The sequence below is a fragment of the Anarhichas minor genome, unplaced genomic scaffold (genome assembly GCF_050575085.1).
Source record: "Anarhichas minor isolate MPS153535 unplaced genomic scaffold, ASM5057508v1 ptg000173l, whole genome shotgun sequence".
NCBI lineage: Eukaryota > Metazoa > Chordata > Actinopteri > Perciformes > Anarhichadidae > Anarhichas > Anarhichas minor.
Genome location: NW_027466619.1, coordinates 100,001 through 108,857, shown reverse-complemented (window position 1 = coordinate 108,857; position 8,857 = coordinate 100,001).

The window sequence follows — 8,857 nt, the reverse complement described above, 5'->3', positions numbered from 1 at the left end:
AGCCATTCGCAGTTTCACTGTACCGGCCGTGTGTACTTAGACTTGCATGGCTTAATCTTTGAGACAAGCATATGCTACTGGCAGGATCAACCAGGTAGGTAGACAAACTACACCGACGGGGGGCGGAGGTCCGGCCCCGTCGCGTGCGCTGGAAGTGTCTGTACGCCGCCGCGCAAGCCCCCTGAGGGGGCCGGCATGTGGGCTAAGCGAGCATCGGGGTGGGAGTTGATGCTGGTAGGGTTTGAGTAACTGTGTTTCCGGAGGCCCGCCTGTCAATCGAAACGAAAGGGGGGGCTCGCCATGGGAGCCGGCTACGGTTCGACGGGCTCCGTGTCGGGGACACCTAGGGGAGACGGGGCTTCTCGGTCTCGCTTCAAATCGGGCGACCAGGAGGTACGCAGAGGGGTTCTCCCACCCCCTGCGTGTGGGCCCCTCCCGGCCATAGAGGCTAACCCGCAGGCCGGAGGAACCGCCCGCCAATCTCAGGCCTGGACGATGAATCACAAGCGTGGACGGCGGAGGCCCTCCGATGGCGGGTCAGGGTTGCCATTCAGTCAGAAGATCCATGGGGAAAGACTGTCAAATTTCCCCCTCAATCCGTCAATCCGTCAATCCGTTCAATACTCTGTCAATCCGTCAATCCGTTCAATACTCTGTCATTTTGTTGAAAGTCAGACAACCAGCCCACACACCGAGGTGTGGTGCCGACCGGGGTCCAGTGGGCTCTGGCCTTTGTCGGATGTCTTCTACTCGAGGTGTCCTTGACTTTCTATGATAGACATATTTCTGAAAACTGAGTTTCTGAAATCGTGCCCAAGGTGGCTTGGTTACCCCCTACCAAAATGGGTCACAGCCGTAATAGGCAAAGTCCCGAAGCGCTGGACCCTTCAGCGCTTCAGAGCTTCGCCCCTACTACTGCTCTAAAAGAATTGGTCCTGGTAATCCAAAAAATTTAGGGAAGCGCTGGACCCTTCAGCGCTTCGCTCATATCCCCTACTACGGCTGTAGCATAGGGGGACCGCCAGAAGCGCTGGACCCTTCAGCGCTTCGCTCATATCCCCTACTACGGCTGTAGCATAGGGGGACCGCCAGAAGCGCTGGACCCTTCAGCGCTTCGCTCCTATCCCCTACTACGGCTGTAGCATAGGGGGACCGCCAGAAGCGCTGGACCCTTCAGCGCTTCGCTCCTATCCCCTACTACGGCTGTAGCATAGGGGGACCGCCAGAAGCGCTGGACCCTTCAGCGCTTCGCTCCTATCCCCTACTACGGCTGTAGCATAGGGGGACCGCCAGAAGCGCTGGACCCTTCAGCGCTTCGCTCCTATCCCCTACTACGGCTGTAGCATAGGGGGGACCGCCAGAAGCGCTGGACCCTTCAGCGCTTCGCTCATATCCCCTACTACGGCTGTAGCATAGGGGAACCGCCAGAAGCGCTGGACCCTTCAGCGCTTCGCTCATATCCCCTACTACGGCTGTAGCATAGGGGGACCGCCAGAAGCGCTGGACCCTTCAGCGCTTCGCTCCTATCCCCTACTACGGCTGTAGCATAGGGGGACCGCCAGAAGCGCTGGACCCTTCAGCGCTTCGCTCATATCCCCTACTACGGCTGTAGCATAGGGGAACCGCCAGAAGCGCTGGACCCTTCAGCGCTTCGTCCCTACTACGGCTGTAACATAGGGGAACCGCCAGAAGCGCTGGACCCTTCAGCGCTTCGCTCATATCCCCTACTACGGCTGTAGCATAGGGGGACCGCCAGAAGCGCTGGACCCTTCAGCGCTTCGCTCATATCCCCTACTACGGCTGTAGCATAGGGGAACCGCCAGAAGCGCTGGACCCTTCAGCGCTTCGTCCCTACTACGGCTGTAACATAGGGGAACCGCCAGAAGCGCTGGACCCTTCAGCGCTTCGCTCATATCCCCTACTACGGCTGTAGCATAGGGGAACCGCCAGAAGCGCTGGACCCTTCAGCGCTTCGCTCCTATCCCCTACTACGGCTGTAGCATAGGGGGACCGCCAGAAGCGCTGGACCCTTCAGCGCTTCGCTCCTATCCCCTACTACGGCTGTAGCATAGGGGGAACCGCCAGAAGCGCTGGACCCTTCAGCGCTTCGCTCATATCCCCTACTACGGCTGTAGCATAGGGGAACCGCCAGAAGCGCTGGACCCTTCAGCGCTTCGCTCATATCCCCTACTACGGCTGTAGCATAGGGGAACCGCCAGAAGCGCTGGGACCCTTCAGCGCTTCGCTCATATCCCCTACTACGGCTGTAGCATAGGGGGACCGCCAGAAGCGCTGGACCCTTCAGCGCTTCGCTCATATCCCCTACTACGGCTGTAGCATAGGGGAACCGCCAGAAGCGCTGGACCCTTCAGCGCTTCGCTCCTATCCCCTACTACGGCTGTAGCATAGGGGAACCGCCAGAAGCGCTGGACCCTTCAGCGCTTCGCTCCTATCCCCTACTACGGCTGTAGCATAGGGGAACCGCCAGAAGCGCTGGACCCTTCAGCGCTTCGCTCCTATCCCCTACTACGGCTGTAGCATAGGGGAACCGCCAGAAGCGCTGGACCCTTCAGCGCTTCGCTCCTATCCCCTACTACGGCTGTAGCATAGGGGGACCGCCAGAAGCGCTGGACCCTTCAGCGCTTCGCTCATATCCCCTACTACGGCTGTAGCATAGGGGAACCGCCAGAAGCGCTGGACCCTTCAGCGCTTCGTCCCTACTACGGCTGTAACATAGGGGAACCGCCAGAAGCGCTGGACCCTTCAGCGCTTCGCTCATATCCCCTACTACGGCTGTAGCATAGGGGGACCGCCAGAAGCGCTGGACCCTTCAGCGCTTCGCTCATATCCCCCTACTACGGCTGTAGCATAGGGGAACCGCCAGAAGCGCTGGACCCTTCAGCGCTTCGTCCCTACTACGGCTGTAACATAGGGGAACCGCCAGAAGCGCTGGACCCTTCAGCGCTTCGCTCATATCCCCTACTACGGCTGTAGCATAGGGGAACCGCCAGAAGCGCTGGACCCTTCAGCGCTTCGCTCCTATCCCCTACTACGGCTGTAGCATAGGGGGACCGCCAGAAGCGCTGGACCCTTCAGCGCTTCGCTCCTATCCCCTACTACGGCTGTAGCATAGGGGAACCGCCAGAAGCGCTGGACCCTTCAGCGCTTCGCTCATATCCCCTACTACGGCTGTAGCATAGGGGAACCGCCAGAAGCGCTGGACCCTTCAGCGCTTCGCTCATATCCCCTACTACGGCTGTAGCATAGGGGAACCGCCAGAAGCGCTGGACCCTTCAGCGCTTCGCTCATATCCCCTACTACGGCTGTAGCATAGGGGGACCGCCAGAAGCGCTGGACCCTTCAGCGCTTCGCTCATATCCCCTACTACGGCTGTAGCATAGGGGAACCGCCAGAAGCGCTGGACCCTTCAGCGCTTCGCTCCTATCCCCTACTACGGCTGTAGCATAGGGGAACCGCCAGAAGCGCTGGACCCTTCAGCGCTTCGCTCCTATCCCCTACTACGGCTGTAGCATAGGGGAACCGCCAGAAGCGCTGGACCCTTCAGCGCTTCGCTCCTATCCCCTACTACGGCTGTAGCATAGGGGAACCGCCAGAAGCGCTGGACCCTTCAGCGCTTCGCTCCTATCCCCTACTACGGCTGTAGCATAGGGGGACCGCCAGAAGCGCTGGACCCTTCAGCGCTTCGCTCATATCCCCTACTACGGCTGTAGCATAGGGGAACCGCCAGAAGCGCTGGACCCTTCAGCGCTTCGTCCCTACTACGGCTGTAACATAGGGGAACCGCCAGAAGCGCTGGACCCTTCAGCGCTTCGCTCATATCCCCTACTACGGCTGTAGCATAGGGGGGACCGCCAGAAGCGCTGGACCCTTCAGCGCTTCGCTCATATCCCCCTACTACGGCTGTAGCATAGGGGAACCGCCAGAAGCGCTGGACCCTTCAGCGCTTCGTCCCTACTACGGCTGTAACATAGGGGAACCGCCAGAAGCGCTGGACCCTTCAGCGCTTCGCTCATATCCCCTACTACGGCTGTAGCATAGGGGAACCGCCAGAAGCGCTGGACCCTTCAGCGCTTCGCTCCTATCCCCTAGTATACACTGGGTAGTCTGTTCCTATCATTGTGTGCAAGGTGGCTTGGTTACCCCCTACCAAAATGGGTCACAGCCGTAATAGGCGAAGTACAGAAGCGCTGGAACCTTCAGCGCTTCGCCCCTATCACGGCTTTAAAACCCGAGCGAAAAACTCTATGTCCTTAAACGAAATACCCGTTTTGCGCGGTCCATATCTCCGCGAAAACACAACGCACAGCCGGGACACTCATATCTAATTGTAGTCCAAGTCCCCCTCTACAAACACATCCGAGTGGATCCTGGATGCGACCTCCACAGCCGAGGCACGAGTCGGTCAAAGTAGGTCGCAGGGACCATATTACGCGCGCCATATCTACCCGGAAATAGAACGCACAGCGGGGATACTCATGCCCAGTTGTCGAGCTGGAAGTCCTCTAACCACCCATATAAGATGAATAATAAACGGATACACACAGCCGATGCAGCGCGTGTTTGAAAACCGCCGATCGATCTTCATACTCTGACAAAATCACAGCGAAAAATCCTTAAACCAAATACCCGTTTTGCGCGGTCCATATCTCCGCGAAAACACAACGCACAGCCGGGAACCTCATATCTAATTGTAGTCCAAGTCCACTTCTACAAACCTATCCGAGTGGATCCTGGATGCGAGGTCCACAGCCGAGGCACCACGCGGTCAAAGTAGGTCGCAGGGGCCCTATTACGCGCGCCATATCTACCCGGAAATGGAACGCACAGCGGGGATTCTTATTTTGAATACACGGTCCCGACGTCCTCTAACTACCCATATAAGCAGAATAATAAACGGGTATCCACAGCCGAGGCAGCACGTATTTGAAAACCGCCGACCGATCTTCATACTCTGACAAAATCACAGCGATAGCGCCAATACTCTGTTTCCTTAAACCAAATCGCCGTCTTGCGCGGTCCATATCCCCGCGAATACACAACGCACAGCCGGGACACCTATGCCGACGTGTAGCCACCGTCAACCTCTAAAGACATGTGGAGGGTGATCCACAATCGGACACTCACAGCCGAGGCACGACGCGGTCAAAGTAGGTCGCAGGGACCATATTACGCGCGCCATATCTACCCGGAAATAGAACGCACAGCGGGGATACTCATGCCCAGTTGTCAAGCTGGAAGTCCTCTAACCACCCATCTAGACACTCCTATAAACGGATACACACAGCCGATACAGCGCGTATTTGAAAACCGCCGACCGATCTTCATACTCTGACAAAATCAAAGCGAAAGACTTAAACGAAATACCCGTTTTGCGAGGTCCATATCCCCGCGAATACACAACGCACAGCCGGGACACTTATACCCGATCGTAGACCACATCCACCTCTACAAACCTATCCGAGTGGATCATGGATGCGACCTCCACAGCCGAGGCACGGTGTAGTCAAAGTAGGTCGCAGGGACCACATTACGCGCGCCATATCTACCCGGAAATAGAACGCACAGCGGGGATTCTTATACTGAATACACGGCCCCGACGTCCTCTAACCAACTATGTAAACTGAATAATAAACGGATAACCACAGCCGAGGCAGCGCGTGTTTGAAAACAGCCGACCGATCTTCATACTCTGACAAAATCACAGCGAAAGACTTAAACGAAATCGTCGTTTTGCGAGGTGCATATCTCCGCGAATACACAACGCACAGCCGGGACACTTATACCCAGTTGTAGTCCACGTCCCCCTCTACAAAACTATCGGAGTGGATCCTGGATGCGAGGTCCACAGCCGAGGCACGGTGTAGTCAAAGTAGGTCGCAGGGACCATATTACGCGCGCCATATCTACCCGGAAATAGAACGCACAGCGGGGATTCTTATACTGAATACACGGCCCCGACGTCCTCTAACCAACTATGTAAGCTGAATAATAAACGGATAACCACAGCCGAGGCAGCGCGTGTTTGAAAACAGCCGACCGATCTTCATACTCTGACAAAATCACAGCGAAAGACTTAAACGAAATCGTCGTTTTGCGAGGTGCATATCTCCGCGAATACACAACGCACAGCCGGGACACTTATACCCAGTTGTAGTCCACGTCCCCCTCTACAAAACTATCGGAGTGGATCCTGGATGCGAGGTCCACAGCCGAGGCACGGTGTAGTCAAAGTAGGTCGCAGGGACCATATTACGCGCGCCATATCTACCCGGAAATAGAACGCACAGCGGGGATTCTTATACTGAATACACGGCCCCGACGTCCTCTAACCAACTATGTAAGCTGAATAATAAACGGATAACCACAGCCGAGGCAGCGCGTGTTTGAAAACAGCCGACCGATCTTCATACTCTGACAAAATCACAGCGAAAGACTTAAACGAAATACCCGTTTTGCGAGGTCCATATCCCCGCGAATACACAACGCACAGCCGGGACACTTATACCCAGTTGTAGTCCACGTCCCCCTCTACAAAACTATCGGAGTGGATCCTGGATGCGAGGTCCACAGCCGAGGCACGGTGTAGTCAAAGTAGGTCGCAGGGACCATATTACGCGCGCCATATCTACCCGGAAATAGAACGCACAGCGGGGATTCTTATACTGAATACACGGCCCCGACGTCCTCTAACCAACTATGTAAGCTGAATAATAAACGGATAACCACAGCCGAGGCAGCGCGTGTTTGAAAACAGCCGACCGATCTTCATACTCTGACAAAATCACAGCGAAAGACTTAAACGAAATACCCGTTTTGCGAGGTCCATATCCCCGCGAATACACAACGCACAGCCGGGACACTTATATCTAACTGTAGTCCAAGTCCCCCTCTACAAATCTATCCTAGTGGATCATGGATGCGAGGTCCACAGCCGAGGCACGATGTAGTCAAAGTAGGTCGCAGGGGCCATATTGCGCGGTCCATATTTACCCGGAAATGGAACGCACAGCGGGGATTCTTATACCGAATCCACGGTCCCGACGTCCTCTAACTACCCATATAAGCAGAATAATAAACGGGTATCCACAGCCGAGGCAGCACGTATTTGAAAACCGCCGACCGATCTTCATACTCTGACAAAAAGCGCCGGGCGATCTTCATACTCTGACAAAATCACAGCCGTTTTTATATCGTTTTGCGAGATGGATATCTCCGCGAATACACAACGCACAGCCGGGATACTCATACCTAATTGTATAATACGTCTACCTCTACAAACCTATCCGAGTGGATCCTGGATGCGAGATCCAGAACCAGGATCCATATCGCGCGGGTAAACGGCGGGAGTAACGAGGACTCTCTTAAGGTAGGGGACGTTACTGGGCTGCGCTGCGAAAGACGAGCGCCAAAACTCTGTTTCCTTAAACGGAAGCGCCGTTTTGCGAGGTGGATATCTCCGCGAAAACACCACGCACAGCCGGGACACTTATACCCAATCGTAGACCACGTCCACCTCTACAAACCTATCCGAGTGGATCCTGGATCCGAGACCCACAGCCGAGGCACCACGCGGTCAAAGTAGGTCGCAGTTGCCGTTTTGCGCGCTCCATCTCTCCGCCAAAACACCACGCACAGCCGGGACACTTATACCCTATTGTAGACCCCGACCTCCTCTAACCACCCATACATGCAGAACAATAAACGGATACCCACAGCCGATGCAGCAAGTAGTTCAAAAGCGCCGGCCGATCTTCGTACTCTGACAAAATCACAGCGAAAGACGAGCGCCAATACTCTGTCTCCTTAAACCAAATCGCCGGTTTGCGCGGTGCATATCCCCGCGAATACACAACGCACAGACTCGGCCCCTACGCCGAATAGTAGACCACGTCCACTTCTAAAGACCTGTGGAGTTTGAGCCACAATCGGACACTCACAGCCGATGCACGACTCGGTCAAAATAGGTCGCAGTAGCCACATTGCGCGGTTCATATCTCCGCCAAAACACAACGCACAGCCGGGATACTTATGCCGAATTGTAGACCCCGACGTCCTCTAACCACCCATCTAGACACTCCTATAAACGGATACCCACAGCCGATGCAGCGCGTAGTTCAAAAGCGTCGGCCGATCTTCGTACTCTGACAAAATCACAGCCAAAGACGAGCGACAATATCGCCGGTCTGCGAGGTCCATATCTCCGCGAAAACACAACGCACAGCCGGGACACTTATACCCGATCGTAGACCACATCCACCTCTACAAACCTATCCGAGTGGATCCTGGATCCGAGACCCACAGCCGAGGCACGATGTACGCAAAGCCGGTCACAGTAGCCGAGCGCCAATACTCTGTTTCCTTGAACAAAATCGCCGGTTTGCGAGGTGCATAGCTCCGCGAATACACAACGCACAGCCGGGACACTTATACCCAATTGTAGACCACATCAACCTCTACAAAACTATCCGAGTGGATCCTGGATGCGAGACCCACAGCCGAGGCACGATGTGGTCAGAATAGGTCGCAGGGGCCACATTGCGCGGTCCATAAACCCGGAAATGGAACGCACAGCGGGGATAATAATACCGAAATGTCGACCCAGACGTACTCTCACAACCCATAAGGCAGACCAATAAACTGACACCGACATAACCAATAAACTGACACCGACAAATGAATAAACGGACACCCACAGCCGATGCAGCACGTATTTCAAAAGCGTTAGCGATATTCGTCTCACAGCGAAAGACGAGCGCCAATACTCTGTTTCCTTGAACCAAATTCCCGGTTTGCGCGGTCCATATCTCCGCGAATACACAACGCAAAGACTCGTCCC